Raw genomic sequence first — 15807 nt, forward strand, 5'->3', positions numbered from 1 at the left:
GAGGATGATGACCATCATGCACAGACTTAAGAGATTTGGTAGATTACAAAACACAGAACATCAAAAAATACAGTCGGCAAAAAGCATAACATTGTAATGGAATAACAGATGAGCTGTTATAGATGTGCTATAGCACAAATCTAGACCATAAGAAAGACCTTCTGAGGTAGAGCAGATCGTCTACTAATCAGAAGCTCGGTGGTTTTGATCCCTGGCTGCTCCAATCTGTGTGCCAAAGTATTCTTGGACAAGATACTTAACCCCGAGTAGCTCAATGCATTCAATGTTATAAAAACGTTAGATGACACACGTTAGGGCTTGTACAAATGTGAGTGTGAATTGCTGAATGAGACATGTTGTATGAAGAGCTTTGAGTGCTCAAGTAAAGCAGAAATGTGAATGAGTTCATACTAAGAGTCTCAGTGCTGGCTTTCAGACAGCAGGGCCAAAAAGTTGAAAAGCTGTTGCTACACCTCTCAGGCATGTTTGCCGTTAGTAATATGACCCACTGTGTGATTAATTGTGCTGACAGACCATCCAAGAAGTCTGTGCTCTGGCTCTAATGAGTGAAATACTTGTATTTGATTTTTCTGTTACTGGGTACTAATGAGCAGGTTTCACTCATGCTGTTCATGATTGAAACTTGCTAACACAACATGCAAGTCTGAGCTGATATCTCCACACATCCATGCAAATGTGGTCACTTCCAGTTCCAATAACCTAACAGCCAAAATGCTAACCCTGAATCTTCAAAATGGGGCTTCACAAAACACCATGTACATCTGCACTGAGCTGTCTGCATGTCCATCCCATCAGACCACCTGAAAAGAAAAACCATGATGTTAAAATTCCAGAGTTAATCCTAAAAAAGTATAAATTTGTCAGTGCCTTAAAAAAACAGTAGAATCACAGTAGAGTGAAAAAAAAACAAAAACAAGTCTGCAGAGCAGTTTTTGACGTGTTGGCAGAACATCTACAAAAATTTCCTTTTGACTGTTATTTTGCTCAGCATATCAGCTTATTCCAGGATATTTATTAACACATAATTAACGGCGCATACATGAAATTGGTTTTTTTTGGGTTTTTTTGTGAAATACTGAGGAAAATCTTTTCTTTAGATGCTTTATTAATCTGTCTGCCCACAGCCTCCTGTGCTGTTCCACTACTGAAGGACAGGAGGGTTTAATCAATAATAATGTGTGAGAGGAATACAGTTATATTTAGCCGTGTGTGTGTGTGTGTGTGTGTGTGTGTGTGTGTGTGTGTGTGTGTGTGTGTGTGTGTGTAGATGTGTGTGTTTGTCGTGTTTGCGTTGAGCTGCCTCCTGCTCATGTCCGAGGCTAATTAACAGACCATAAACAAACATCTAACACCCCGTGTGGGTTTCCTTTTGTGAGTGTGTCCACGTTTGTGTCTGTTCAAGGCTTATTAGGAAGGCTGAACACACTCCTGCAGTCGCTACACAGTGGGCGATCACACACATACTCTGCATACACACATTTAAAAACCTCACATTAAATAGCTATAATGAACCTCAAACACAGTGACGGGTGTATGCTCTGTGTAAATGTGTGCATGAACTGCTGTGCACTGTGAAGGGATGAATTGAAAACCAAAGACAAAAAAAAAAATCGTTTCATATGTATTTGGAAAAATAAATGTTTCCCCTCTTTGTTCTCAGCTTGATGCTCCATAACACACCTTACATCAGGTAGCTTCAAGGTGAGACTAATACTGGAAACTGGTAGAAGGAGTACAAATAATAAGTCCAAATTTATTGAGAAAGGCCTTTCACTGACAGGTAGTCACAAAACACTGAAGAAGAAAACACAGTAAAATTGTCGAATTTAGGAAGAGTGAGGACCCCAAATGGAGACTTGTAGACAGGCATTAAATAGAAACAAGTTTTTTTGAAGGCAAAATACATACATACATACATACATACAGAATACCAGGCAAACACTAGTATTCCTATGTATACTAGGGAGCTAGGAAACCATAAGACTACAGAAACCAGGACCAGTAATGGAACAGGATGAGACGAGGGCTAGAGACACAGGATAATCAGGGAGATGGAGAAACTGTAGGGAACAGTGCTGGAACTAATCGGTGAAAATAAAACTGAATACTAAACACACAAGACAAAGTTTACCAAAATAAAACAGGAAAAGCTGAAAATGACACAATAGGAAACACGTAACATGAAGGCCAAGCAAGGTACAAGGGAACATTAAACCAAAACCAAAATACTAAACTGAGACTACAAAACCAACAACATCCGTAACTGAGGATGAATAACAAGAAATACAAAATGGTGAAAAACCAACAGGAAGCAAACGGAACATTAAAGACATCAAAGAACCCGGACCATAACAAAATTGAAGAAGATGTAATAGGAAATTAAACTGCAAACAACAACAGTCCACAGTTTTAATTTTAATAAGACTTAAAGTTAAGACATGCCTGCATTGATTGACTGAAGCTCTCAGTTTTTTGTGTTTTTGGAGCATTTTTCTTGTATTAATTCGACCATCTCTTTGTCTGTCGATGAAGCGTACTAATCAGGTTTGCAAGTGTTAGCTAATAATTCAGCACTTTATCTTGACAAACACTTGATGTGGATTCTTCCACAGCTGAGAAAAGTCTTTTTCAGCAACACCAAGTTTTTGAAACTTAGCAGTCCTGAAACTTTATGATTTCATATGAGCTGTATTAAAAAACTAAAGCATTGCCTTAGTGTTGCAAATGTTAACTAGAGCACCAAATATGTATTACTCTTTCACTGAAAATAGTCCCCAACAAGTGCCCTATAATCTGCTGTTTGAATGAAGTTCTGGGTAAAAAAGACCGAGCCCAGCTGTTTTGGGGAAATTGCTGAGACTGTAACCCAAATTAATGATTTCAAATGTACTGTTTCTAAAAGTGTCCTAGAGCTGTAAATGTTAACTGGAGCACCAAATGTGTATTACTGCTCACATAAAAATGGCTCCCGTTTGATTAATATTTAGCTGAAACAACAGTGCCCAGCTGTTTTTTAAGAAATGACTGAACCTTTATGTTTTAATATTGACGATATTAAGATGTTTCTAAAAATCTGTGTGCTCATCCAGAACCTTTTCAGGTTAAAGTCTAGGAAAGTCCCGCTGAAAGTTTTCAGAATGGAATAATAAATTGTTGCTTTTTGTGTCAGTTTGTGTATTTTTTTTTTATTGTATTCACAGTTGCTCTGAGGTTGAGTTGTGGTTAATTAGAAGTCATACGCAGTTCAGTATGTTTCCCTCTTTCAGTCTGTGTCTTCAGGCTCAGGAACTTTCCTTTGATTGGCTCTGACAGAACACATCAAAAAACACAGACACACTGTTGCAGTGAGTTCAATGTGCAGTTTCTTCTGCAGTAAATTAAAAGTTGTGTCAGTTTTCCCTTTTTTTTTTTCTCGTCCAGCAGCATCAGTTTGAACTGCATGCACTTGTAGACTCGATGGAAGTGTGGAGGGACTGTCAGGGAAACAATGGGAATTACAGAGCTGTGCACATGCTTTGTCTGACAAACTGTCACCTGAACCCGCCCTCTCTCTTTGCTCACTGTCACACAACCATCATCAATAAATTACTGTAAGCTTAAGCTAACAACACCAGCTCCGACTCTCTGATGGCAGAGGTTCTTGCCAACACATGAAGAGGAGACTTTTAGTACATTGCACTCAGCTATGTTATTTGAAACTTGTCAGAGATTGGGCCAATTGTGACTCAGCATTATTTTTTTGGCTTAAAAACAGGGAAAGAAAATCAACTACACTTCACTATAAAGCCCTCAGGAGTCAGCTATCTGTCTTGGCTTGTGCCGTCTGCACTGTTCTGGGTTTAGAAAATCTGCAGTGAAGCTTTTGGCTCATCCAGCTGGTCTATGTGCTTTGGGAGTTCAGAGCTTCAGAACTTGATATCATGCCTGTCAGTATGGATTGGCAGCACATGGTGCCCTTTGGTGTCAGCCAGTGCAATTTGATTTGTTTTGCTTTCACACATGTTTAGTTGGGGTACAAAAACTACTTGTCATGTTTAGGAAACGTTGTGGTTTGGGTTCACTTCTTTGGGGCTTTATATGAGACACTAACTAAGGTATCCCTTTTTTCCACACACTAGGCAACAAGTTGGGAATGAATACAACTGGTCTAGAGCTCTGCAGGCAACTTTTAGAACTGGTCTATGTACAATGAGACTTGTGTTAAAATAATCCAGAACTTTGGAAACACAGCTCAAACAGTTTAGAACTCTGTGCCATGCCTATTAGACTAGAGCTACCTTATCCATAGTCTATCCAACAAACTTTTGAGCTAAGATATAGTTGGTCCAGAGAAAGCAAAGAACCTTAAACCATGTCCAAAATTCTCAGAACTTGTCAGGCTGCTAGCTGCTGTGTTTGCTGCAGATTCAATAGCCCAAGAAGTCTGTAGGGATGCTGTCTGTCCTGAACCAACTTGAACAGAAAAGCTTGTCTGTTAGGCCAAGTTGGTCCACATACAGAAGATTACTTATTCTTGTTCCAACTGGCAGGAAAGGTTACAGCAAAGTCCAGTTGGTCCAAAACTCTGTAAGGCAGCTCCAACTGCATCAGTGTGAAAGTTGTGTGCAGTTTTATGTAATCCCTCATTCATATGTGGTCCATATTTCAGGTTAAAGTGGCCAGGAGTTTTGCAGTAAGCTCTAAGTTTATGGACCAGTTATCTCAGAATACTTCTGGCAGCTTCTTACAACACGTGCTGTGGTCCAGATGCAACTTATCCAGATGCATCTAAGATCTTTTTTTCATTGCCTGTTGGTCTGTAGCATAGGGTATTATCCAAAATCAAGTTTCAAAATTTACCACCATTTGGCCTGTGGCCACTGTTAAATCCCCAAACAAACAGCAGTCGCATAAGTCTTAATTAAGCAGGAGGTTTGAGAGTTTGTTGTGACTGTTGTTGACAGCGCTAATTTCAAATTCAGCCAGTCAGGGTATAAGACCCTGTGAAATTCTCACTAGCTTCACAGATGTGGAGATGTAAACAATATTTGTGCCAAATGACAACCAAGAGTCATTTGGTGTTGGCTGCCGTAGAGCCGTGAGGAGCTCCATCCAAACAGAAAGTGAAAATCAGATTCAGTCCCTCTGCTCAAGTGAGGGATGAATATTTATCAGTGAGGGTCAGGCGGAGGGAGGAGAGGAAGAAGACGATGATCAAAGGCACAGTTCTGCTTTGTTCTAAAGGAGGGAAGAGATGGAAAGAAAGAGGAAAAACAAAGGTGAAGGAAGGAAAGAATGAATCTGTTAAAAAAAACTAAAGTTTTTTTTATTCTGTTTTAGTGCATTGTTGCATTATCACTTTGAAGCATGTAAGATTTTTCAAACCATGGCAGCAACCTTAATTTAATTTCTAAAAATAAGTTAGTCCATTATACTGGTAAAGTAACTTGGTTCCCCCAAACAACTGCTGTTTATCTGTGAAAATTTCACTCAGCAAAACATGAGCAGTACTTCTTCTAAAGATACAGCATTCATCAGAGTGCCACTTTACCCGTATTAAGGATTATTTAGCTGCTGGGAACTCCTGGGTATACCCAGAGAGCAAGGTTTCCAGACATTGTACACAAGGTTAGAAGAATAATATAATCTCATGTGGTTGTTGATTGGTGGAAATAGCATTCACTTAACCAATAGCCTAGATGCTTGGCTACCCAGATAACAGTACATTTGGCATGGAGGAGTTTAAGTATCTCAGGGTCTTGTTCATCAGTGACAGCAGAGTTTTGCGGGAGACTGACAGATGGATTGGTGTGAGTTCTGGCTAGTTACCCAAAGAAGGAAATCGGGGATATAAGCAGGACAAACATAGTACTCCACCACCAGTGGAGTAGTTCTCTACACCAGTACTACGTGGAGTACTCCGCGTATGTGGAAGGAAATGTATGTGGAGGAAACCCTTGCCTCTGGAGGAAGGGTTTCCTCCAGAGGGTGGAAAGATGCACAAGGAGCTCAGTCATTTGGAATAGAGTCAGAGTAGACTTATTACACTTCAACATTTAATGGAACAAGTTAAGGTAGCTCATGGTCGCCTTTTTGGTGAGGTGTTTTGGAAGTAGACACACTGGAGAGATTACATCCCTCAGGTGATTTGGGAATGCTTAGCTGTCCCAATAGAAGAGGTGGAGGAAGTCTATGGAGAGAGAGATCTGGGCTTCTCTGCTTAGACTCCTGCCCCGAAGGAACTGGATAGATGGGAGAAAATGGATGGAAAAAGAAACAGTTTTTCTGTAGTACATAGGGAGATCTATGTACAACAGAAAAACGTTAATCCCACCTTCATATGAAAGTACCCTTTGGGTCAGCTGAGAAAAATACCAAACAGCTAACCAGCTAGTTCTACATTTGGTAGTTACTTACCAATAGGTTTTTAGGTCTGCAGAGTAAAGTCAAAGCAGAACTGCCTGAGCCAGCAGGGGGCAACTCCACTGATTGCAAAAGTAAGTCCGATTGTGCAGAATTTAACGAACAATAACCCTGTCTGTCAACTGAGGATATCAATAAAGCTTTTCCAGAAAAGTCTCAGCAACTAATTTTAAGTCGTATTTGAAACTACAAGTTGCCCATTATGCAAATTCAAGTTATTTTTAGAGTAAAGAAGCCAATAAAGCAGATTAAATTTTAAGGTACAGGTTTACAGCTACCTTGTGATTAACAAGTCACTATAATATGAGGAAAACATAAGATGTTGAACTTTACAGCTATGCTCAACTGTAAAATCAAAGGTGGCCCATTGTTGTTTCCTACCTTGATTGTAACGAAGAAGCTAGTTACGCGTAACTGTATTATATCACAAACAAATTCAAGTTGTAAAGACTTCAAGATACTAGAATAATATGAAATTGGGGTGCAAGTGCTAAACAATGGTAGGATGACTTTCACGCATCTGTATCTTCATGTTTGTGACGGTGTGTGAATCCAGTGTGCGATTGGTTCAGTTGCTGGATTTTGTATCACCTGCCAGTCATAGCAAAGAGCCTTGCCAGATTCTGCAATGCTTGCTGTAAGCCAGCTCCACAAACGAAGGTACTCATATCACCTGACAAGGATACTTGTCAGTGCTTGGTATTTGTTTTCTTTCTACAATTAGAAATGTGCTTTAACGTAGAATGGAACGATCAGTGCTTTTTATTCTTACTGTCGAGACTGCAGATCAAAGCTCGTCTACTCAGAGGGCAAAAAGCTCAGTGAAAAACATGAGGAAACTTTTAGTTTAGAATAGTTCAAAACATTTATTACAAATTAAGTCATTTAAATCATCAAATTTTCATATCCGAGAGAGTAAGAGGTCTGCTGTAATCTATCATATTTCAAAAGGAAACCATGCAATATTGCTCATCAATACTATAGAAACTTCAAAACAAGACACCCCAAAAAGCCAGATGATCTGATTAGATTGTGGAGCACCTGTCTGCATAGATTTGCATATTAATGAGAGAACAATGATCTCCCAGAAATTGCTGAAACTCCTTTATACTTTAACAAGTTCAAATTGATACCAGATGTGTAGCATTGCCTATGAGCTAATTAGCTTAATTAGAAGGAAACGGGTAACTAAAGAACAATATGTACCAGAGCAGATGATGGGATTACATTTTGTTTGGCCTCACTGCATGGATTTGCATATTAATGAGGTAAAATTGTTTTAAAGCTTAGCATCGTTGATGACAAATTACTTCTTTTTTGTGACCGTGCTCTTTTCTCATGGTGGGACATAAGGAGATCGAAGCACTGTTTGTTGTACTTTATGAGCTATCTGCAACAACTAGAAAGGAACCTAATCCCAATTCTGTGTTATTGATACTGTTTCATAATTTTCTGAACTCTGTCGGTAATATAACCATTTTACAGTTTGCCATCTTTGGGGCAGGGACTGGGCCAGTTCACCTTTCCTGAGCAATCCTTAAAACAAACATCGATTTCTGTGTTTCTGCTTTGCATTCATGCATTTGTCTCTGTCACTTTCTCAGCTTTTACTAAATTTAAAAGCCAGACACCATGTCCCATCTCTCTATGCCTCCTTTTACTGACTCATCATCTTTCTTCCTGACGTTGGACTTTTCTTTCCTGCGTCTTGAGCCTCAGCAGTCTTTCGCTTCACCTTTGAATGTTTTCTTTTTTTGGCTTTCCTTGCTGCACTTTATGAACAACCCCACCTACCTACAATACATGTGTTTAACCATGGAAACAGCATAACCATAGCAACCCGAATCAACCCCCTCTCCCTCCCAGCAGAAATGGCCGACCCACCAGAGGCGTTTTTGTGTTTTAATGAGGCTGAAACACCATGAGAGACGACAGAAAAGCTAATGAAGACAAGTGCGTTAAAAAAACTACAAAAGTTGTCATTTTTAATTAGCAGAGAAGTCGTAACAAGTATGGAGGATTAGTTCTTGTCATTGGGTCTGTCACCATGAAAGGAAAAATTCTCTGCAGTGTAAAAATTCATTATATTTTCTATTTGTCAAAAAGCTTGAACAAACTACACCAGCATGAATCAGCACGATGGGAACTGAAAACTTACTGACCCACTTCCACCGTTATCAACCAGCTGGATAAAAAGTGAAATCCTTTTAAAGCAGGAGAACAGAGAATCAAATGTAAACTGTCATGTTTAATGGAAGAGCAACTCAGCAGCAGTTTGTCTGATAGAGAAAAATCAAAGTGATTTTACTGCACGCTAGAAAGTCGTTCTTTGATCAGAATCTTTATTATTTTAACAGAAAAATACACAAACTTCCCTAATTTCTGTTGGTGGACAAAACCAGTCTATCGGGTTTTTTTTTTTTAAATTTATCCTTTCACAGCAGAGATTTTTACTGAATGCACCATCATGAACTACCAACCATCACATGCAGCGTGTTTTGTAGCAACAAATTAAACTGAACTCAACTGTAAAAATGTTTGAGACTGAGGATAGCTAGCTTTGACTGCCACCCAATCCACAAGGCCTCCTGGGTGCTTTGGTGAGATGTTTCAGTCATGTCCTACTGTGAGAAGTCTCTAGGTGCTGACCTAGTGAATGAGTAGAGAGATTAAATCTCTCTGTTGACTTTGGCTCTCACTTGAAAGAGCTGGAGGAGATGGCTGACGAAAGGTAGATCTGGGCATGTCCCCTTAAACTGCTGCAACCCTGCAACCTGGACCTGGATAAGCATTAGAGGATGGCTGCATAGACTGTTTAGTTTTAACTTTAGGATCACATTCAGCCACCTCATGTGGATTATGTACCAACCTCATTATTTGAAATTCTTGCCATTTTTGTAATATAAGCAGCCACTATCATAGCAGTACATATGGGAAAAGCGCAATAGCTGCCCTTTAAACAGCCCATTTCCATCTGATTTGTGAAAACAGGCCTTCATTTCTGATTAAGTCTCTTCATCAGCTAACGATCTGAATTCACAGTCTAAGAATAGCCTGATGCAAATCTGAGGCAAATGCATTATTTATGATTTCGGGGCTGTATAAATAAAATTCATTTGGCTTGCATCAACTTCTTTACTCCCAAACATCTAGCTAAACAGCAGGGAGTGGTGGAAGTGGAAGTAATGATAATGGGATAATAGCACTGCATAAATTTACATGTAGAATTTCTACCACACAATTATCTTTATTGTATTAAATAACAATGACAAAGGAGGACTCAATGACAAGAAATCACTGTTTACAAATGCCAATATAGTGCTTGGCACACAGCCTTAATCCCTGTCACAACCATTCAATACTGCTGCCTCACAAACTAGCAAACATACAAGCAATCCACATTAATATATTTAGTGCTAAACCCGATAAGAGAGTCAGATAATGAGGAAATATAAATTAAATGTCACTCTACTCATTCACTTCCTCCAACAACAAATCAAGCTAAAGTGACAATTTAGGGGAAGATAAAAAAAAATCAAATTTGACTTTATTTAGTCCTTCACATGGAAAAACGACACCAAACTGAACAGCAGTGACTGACAATAATAAAGAGGGAATAAATTAAACTTACTCCCTTTAACCAAACCTCTTTGTTCCCTGCACTACAACAGTAAGTTAAACTTAATTAACGATAATGGGACGACTGGACTAGAATTCATCCCTTCCTGCAACACAACAGCTGGAGTTTGGACACAAAAATAGGACTACATGAATAAATCTGTTCTGACTTGAAATCTGTTGGCTCCGCCCCACTGAAACATAACCAAACATCAGGGAGTCACATTCATGAACATGAATGAATTAAACTCACTGCAGAGAAAACAGAAAACTAAACTGCAGAGAGTGACGGCAGTGATGGTACATCAGCAATAGAAGTTAAACTAACATGACAGGACTCGACTCTTTCACTCCCTATAACAGTTACAGTGAACAGTGTTAAAGGTAGAACTAGATAAACTGAATTAATATCACTGGACTGTGACTGATCCATCCTCGCATTAAACACAAAACTTTACAGCACTGACACTGATATGACACACACAAGTTGGTGAATTATTGTATTGTTCACGGCAAAAGTCTTACTCTCACCTCCCACCAGCTCCTTCAACACACTGAGTGCCCTAAGGGTCATTTTTCAAAGTGCAGGGTCATAGTACTGGACAGGTGCAGTAGAGTTTAACCCAAACCATGACTTTTATCTAAACATGCTATAGTTCCCAGTCACACAGGCCTAGAAACAGGTTGGCAAACTCCTAGCAACCATTGATTGCTGGGGAATAATGAGCATCCTCTGACCAGTTGCAACTGGTTGCTAGAGTTGATGGCTATCATTGTGAGATTGACACTTACCCCATGGTAGTCTCCAGTTGTTAAGGAAAAATGTATATTCTCCAACTGGTTGTTAAGTGGTTGCATGTAGCGGCTTGATGTTGCTAGGTCACATCAGTCACAATAGTGTCACACTGAAAGCCTTCTGCGATTTTTTTTTTTTAGTGGCAAGCATGTTGCCGTGGTTGTCTCTACTTCACACTGAAGACGTAAAGTGATTTAATAACACTCACTAACTGCTAGCCAAGATGTAGAACTGTGAAGAGGAAATCGACAACGTTCACCTTCAAAGTAAAAGAAATGCCTTTTGCAATGTATTGGCTTCAGTAGTCAGGCACAGCTCTTACTCTTAAGGCACTTCTTTGAGTTTTACTACTGCTCTGTGACTGGTTAGCTAGTGCTTGTGGATAAGTCAGTGCTTTCCTGCTGTGAATGATCCTTGGCAATCTGTTAGCAATCAAAGCCATCTCAGGGAGTTTTTTGGTGCAGCACCCTCTGTACTCTTTAATATCTTGGGTTATTAACTGGTCTCTGCCTGTGTGACAGAGACAGCCAGTAAAATAAATGTAATAATAATAATAGTAATAAATAAATGACTGTGATTAACATAAGCTATTGACAGTCGGAAATTTTTTTTTGTAGTATTTCCTTTCAATTCAAATTGATTACAAATTGGAAATTTACTACACATAAAAAGTTCATCCATATATATATATATATATATATATATATATATATATATATATAAATATATATTTAAATGTAGTTAATAAATGTAAAGGTCTAACAGTCTGGTTACGTTCCAGCATCTGTGTGAGTATCGAGAGGAAGCAGCGACCTTGCACTCCTCCTGATGTGAGTACAACTTCATCTGGCACTGGTTTTCCATCCTATAAACTGCAGCGGTCCCCGCTGTGACTGTAGCTCTGCCTCAGGAAGTTGAACCAGTGTCTGTTGAGCCAGGCATCGGAAGCAGCCAGCTGAACAGCCTGCCAGCTCCCCACAGGGTGGTCGGTTTGAATCCCTGCCCAGACACAGACACAACCTGCCAGACAGTGAGTGAAAGGAGTTAGTATGCATGTCTGGATACATTCTTCAGCTTCACCATATCTACAGGGTGTGTGTGTGTGTGTGTGTCCATGCAGGTGAAGAGGTGAATTCCCTCCAAACTGTGCAGGCTTACAGAGCTGCGAAGAAGTGTGCTTCAAAAATATAATGTCACAAAGAGTTTCTATCTTGTCCTCATAAAAAATGCAGTAAAAAGGGAAAATGAATCAAATGAGTATTTGGTCTATCCACCCTCTGCCTTTAATAGCAGCAGTGCTTCTAAGGGCACTTTCACATGTTTTTTAAGGATCTAGGGAGGCAGACATGTATGGACTACTGAACGGGACTACTACGCAAAGGCACTGAAAGTATCAGAGAGCCACTTTCTCTGCAAAATGATCTCAGAACAAGACCCAGCAACTAGAATGAAATATGATTTAATGAATACAATGTGCAGGAATTCCAGTCAGTTACCCTTAAAAATTGTTTTCCTGAAGTGCACCCACAGCTCATTAAGATCTCAGACATGCTGTGCAATATATTTAGAAGCATGATGGGGAAGAAAAGAGACTAAAACCAAGTAAAATATATTTTTTTTATTTAAAAAACAGGCGCTGACCAAATTACTTTTTACTCACAGCAGATGTACTGACAAGAATGCTTAGACTGAGTAACACGGTAAAAACAGACTCAAGGGCATTACAAAACCTAACCACATAAATATAAAATGAAGCCAGATTTTAAAAAAAAAAAAAAAAAAAAAAAGTAAAAATGTTTAAAAAAATAACCAAATTTATATCTGAAATGAGTTCTGCTACAGTTAAACTTAGCTTGTATTTACTAGATCCTGAATGTGGTTAATCACATGAGATTTAACAGAGAGAAGAACTGAGTCAGGGCTTCGCTCACCCCTCTGCAGGTGGGTAGTTTTACTACTGCACAACCCACCTCCACCCTGCCCCCACCTTTTTTATACACCATGTGCTTTCCCTGCCATGTGGGACATGCAGTACTGCTAAATATAAATATCTACAAATGTCAACAACACTTTCAAAATCAATTCTATTTTTCAGTAGTAACCACTCAAAGTAAAGCAGCTGTTAATTAAACCAGCTAAGATTAGGTTGCTGTGGTTAAGACTATTACAGGAGGGTTCCTGGTTGGCTTCAGCCTTTATTTGTGGACTTTGCATGTTCTCCCCATCCTTGTGTGGGTTTGCTCCAGGTGTTCTTGTTATCTCCCCCAGCAAGATTTCTTTGTTAGGCTAATTGGTTCAGTTAACTCAGCCTTTCCTGGGTCTACCCTGCTCTGTTTAATATGATTTAGGAGTAAGGTTTGGCTGTGTTACACCCACATCCTAAACAAGCACATTACAATAACGACTAGAACACCTTTTCCAATTTAGTCTAACACATTTTGGCCTTGCTGATCTTCTGTCACGAGTTTTCAATTTCGGAATGCCAAACAAACAAGAAATCTATAAGAAGGGGTTTGATGCTAATCAAACCCGACCCATAACAGCCCCCATCAGTACTGACCAGGCTGCTAGTCTTTGTGAACTTAAGAAGGTAATTATATTTTAGGAGGAAATATCAATTCCTATAAATCTGTATGTAGTTATAGACATTTAGGACATTGTACTGGGAGCACAGTCGACACATATAGAACCTCATTTGATTCTAATTACTGAACTGTCACAAACATTAGTGTTGTTTTACATCATTTGAAACTTTTACATGTTTTTAGTACACTTTGAAACTTGAGCCCATGATCTCATAAGGAAATTATTCACTGAGATCAGAGAGTATGGGAGGCTAGGCCTGTGTGCCCATCGACTTCTTCAACTGAAAGTCTTTACCCAGCTGCAGGAGTCGCCCTCTGCAGGCCATTAGAAAGAACGCAGGTTTAAGCCATTTCTGAGCAGGTTTGCTTTTCAGACCCAGAAGCTGCATCTGTTTTGTTGTTAGAATCTATGGAAAGAAGCCATAAAATGACATTTTAACTGCTCTGCGCACTAGTAGGCAATACTAAATGAGATAGAAAGCAGCAAAGACTCACGATTAACAACCCGGGCAAGAAAATAACAACACAAAGATGTAAATCATCGACCAGCAAGAGTCACAAAATGCCTGAGTCAGCATTGCAGTGTGCAGATGTTTTTGTCCTTTCAGCCCCAATGATTAACTTGTTTCCAATCCTGCCCTTCATTATATTTATTAATTTCTGCTTTGACAATTTTACAAGATGTCTTCAAAAAGAGCTGCAGCATCTCCACCACCTGGTAGAGTTTGATTATCTGCCTCATATGCCGCACTCGACTGAAGTGGATTTCCTCGCCCCCGCTGCTACATAAAGAGGGCCAGCCTCTGTTTTTTGATGAAGGCGGATGCTCAATGTTCTCCTTCACTTCTGAAACAAATAAAAAACCCTGGTCATTAATTTCTGATGCACTGAGCTATCGCTCTGCTGGGTGACAGCATCTGTCGAAAGCTCCAGTAACTAATTGCATGAAAGCCAGTGCTGTTGTTGTTGGTCGGGGGATTAGCTTTTGTGCCCTTTTTGATTTATATGGAAAGACTTATAACACCACACTGCATAATTAAGTCTGACTTGTTTCAGCTGCTTGCAGATTTACCCAAAAACACTGAACACACACACATACACGCACACACACACACACACACACACACACACACGCACACGCACAGTCTAGGTACGTCTCTACTTGACCACACAAACTTTGATCAGTTGAAGGACAATTTACTACAGAAATGCTGCCAAACGTACAGTCTCACACTCACTGTGCTGATGTATCAAAACTGCAGTGTGTGCTGTTTCTACAGATGGAACTTTAATCAGGGTTTAAAGGAATTTCGAGGTAAACTTTTTTCTTTGTGCGTCTGAAGGTTTAAAGGGAACGCTCAGACTCAGAAACAAAGCTGGTAGAGACGCCCGTTTGTTCCCCACCGTTTTCATTCAAACTGCGTCGCCAGGAAACAGCTTGGATCCAATAAATTACTCCTGTGGCTGCGCGTTTCGCTATCAGCAAAGTTCACTCTATTTTCTTACGTGCTCTGCCTTTATTAGACTTCACTGCTGGTTTACTCTGACGAGGCTCCGAGGCAGCTTGAGAAAAGGCTCACAGTCCAATCAGGTGGTACCGTTCCAGCTAAATGAGAGCCAAAGCCTCCCCTTCCTTTGTCACACTTTGGAGCACCGTTGTTGGTTGCCCTATGGTGTTGTTGATGAGTGAACCTGCCTCATCACATCAGCTCAGAGCAGGCGAGGAAGCCAAGTCGGTCCATCAGGAGGGGCAGGACTTGGAAGGCCGTACTCTCCCTGCTCAGAATTTGTCTGGATTTAATTGGATTTTCTTTCCTATGCACAACAAAAACTGTTTTGTATGTTCTAAAGATGGAAATATGAAATTTTATTCATTCTACAGGAGTGGTTGAAGAGCTGGTAATAAACTAATCTTGGACATATTGGACTAAAACCACTATGGAAATTCTGTGACTGTGGCGTCAGCATTCGGTTTTTGATTTTTACATAAATATCTTGACAGATATTGGATAGTTTGAAGATTAATTGCCTGTATCTAAATGTATGATGCATATCTCCTAGTATTTGTAACTTTCTGAAAGACACAAATTCACACCCACTTCACGGTGTGACTGTGGAACTCAGAGTGGATTATTTGTGGCAATTTTCATGCGTACAACTCACTGAAAAACAATCTGTTTTTGTATAATTTCAGCAATTTTGAACTTCACTCTAAAAGCAAAACAACCAGCTTTAAGAGATACATTGATGGACATTAGTAATAAATTGCTTCATACCACATAAGCAGCAATTTCATGCAAACATGACTAAACTTCCATATTCGAGTAGAGGACATGTTTACATCAAGCTGCAGCGTCTGGAACTGAAAAATGAAGCTCAAGCAAG

The 15807-nt window shown here is 39.6% G+C and overlaps 1 protein-coding gene across 1 annotated transcript in view; it reads left to right on the forward strand.

Moving 5' to 3' along the window:
* LOC100692659 (thyrotropin-releasing hormone-degrading ectoenzyme) overlaps positions 1-15807 on the forward strand; it is a 257284-nt gene that overhangs the window by 173364 nt on the left and 68113 nt on the right. The window lies entirely within an intron of this gene.

The sequence above is a fragment of the Oreochromis niloticus genome, linkage group LG17, assembly GCF_001858045.2.
Source record: "Oreochromis niloticus isolate F11D_XX linkage group LG17, O_niloticus_UMD_NMBU, whole genome shotgun sequence".
NCBI classification, from domain to species: domain Eukaryota; kingdom Metazoa; phylum Chordata; class Actinopteri; order Cichliformes; family Cichlidae; genus Oreochromis; species Oreochromis niloticus.